The following is a 1,871-nucleotide window of genomic DNA, read 5'->3' on the forward strand; positions in this document are numbered from 1 at the left end:
GTATAAGGCCGCTGCAGGTCTTCATACGGAAGCACCCCCTCCAAACGCGCTGAACAATCCACTTTCAGTGCGCTTCAGTGAGCGTTTTCAAGGAGGTCTTGCTGCTCCGTGCAGTATAATCCAGTCGCAAAGTGCACTGAAATTGTATTGAAAGCACATTATTCAGCATGTGCGAATGCGTGAGGAAAAGGCAGTTCGAAAGCAAGAAATTGCAAGTAGATAAATAGGTACCGCTTCGGTGGGAAGGGGACAGCGTTCCGTGCGCCTCGGCGTCTAGTCATGCCGGCCACGTGACCACGGAAACGTCTTCGGACAGCGCTGGCTCTTCGGCTCGGAAATGGAGATGAGCACCGCAACCCTAGAGTCGGATTCCACTGGCTTTCGAGCAAGAGAAACCTTTACCTTTAACAAGGGTCAGCCCACCATTGTAGCTGGGCACTCTTGAAGGGTAGAACAATGGAACCGCATAAGAAGCTCTGTGGTTGAGGGGTGGAACGAACTCCTAATTGTATTGAAAGACGCTCCTTTCCTGACGATAACATCGTCAAATAAATCTTTGGGTATAAAAAGGCTGGGGGAGAACCTCACGTCCTCAGGAAAGGACTGTGGTGAATATTAGCCTGGTCCGACTGGTTGAGCAGGTTGTGACGGGAGACCGCAGAGATGAACTTCGGATGTTTAGAAAGGTGTTTTTGTACTCCACCTCAGAAGGGATCGCTTTCCCGCTCTCTTCTATTCACTTTGTGAACCCTTGGGCGTCGCAAGCAAGTTAGAAACGGCCCACCTTCGAAAAGCGTCCTACGAATGATACTTCCCGGAGCGAGGGGAACGCTTGGGTCATTAGACAAAAGGCGGTGGCTGAGGGGAAAACCAAAAGCAAAGAAGTGATGGATTGTACCCATGCTCTCTCTAAGCTGTGGAGTCTTGTGAGCAAAAATTCTACTTTGTGAGCTCCTGGCATTAAAGTTGTGAGGGAGCGATTTGGCTACTGCATGAATTAGTTTGCTCTGGGGCCATCCTTCCTGAGCTGAGACAAAAAGGTGTGAGCCGGAGGCTAAAAAACTGTGAGCTAGCTCAAACCAACTCAGCTTAGAGGGAACACTGGCCGTGACCCCTGCTTAGAGGGAACACTGGCTCCAGAGCAAACTAACTTATGCAGTTGCCAAATCGCTGGCTCACGACTTTAATGCCAGCAGCTCACAAAGTAGAATTTTTGCTCACAAGACTCCACAGCTTAGAGGGAGCATTGCAGGGTGTGGAGGGGGGAGGTGTTTGTGAATTTCCTGCATTGTGCAGGGGGTTGGACTAGATGACCCTGAAGGTCCCTTCCAACTCTAGGATTCTATGTTTTTATTGGAAAATATGCAAATTTGATTTTTTTATTAACATTAAATGAGACGGCCAAAAGTCATAACAAAAGGGGTAAAAGCAAATATTGATAATGATATTTAGAAAGGTGTTTTTGTACTCCACCTCAGAAAGGTGTTTTTGTACTCACCTTGCTAAAGCTTCCCCGGCTGCCCTGTCAGGAACCGCACAATAAGTGTGAAAGAGCCGCATGCGGCTCCCGAGAAAGAGTTTGGCCACCCCCGCCCAAGAGCATGTGGTTTTTATTTGTGGCCGCTTGAACTTGGGACCCTTTTAAAACCACTGTTACAGGGTACCTCCTGACATTTATACGCTTGGGTGCTGCTACGCTGTGGGAGGTATGTTTTGCAACACGGATGGTTAAGCAGGGGAGTGATGCAACCCAGCTAAACCCACATTCCGCATGCTAATCGTCTTCCAGATTTGATGGGAGTAAAGCCATTCCCACACAACAAGCGACAGGCACCTGGAAATCAACACCTCGGCATAATATCTGAAAAGGG

This window comes from Gekko japonicus, unplaced genomic scaffold, assembly GCF_001447785.1.
Source record: "Gekko japonicus isolate JY-2015 unplaced genomic scaffold, Gekko_japonicus_V1.1 scaffold6116, whole genome shotgun sequence".
In the NCBI taxonomy this organism is placed as follows: Eukaryota; Metazoa; Chordata; class Lepidosauria; order Squamata; family Gekkonidae; genus Gekko; species Gekko japonicus.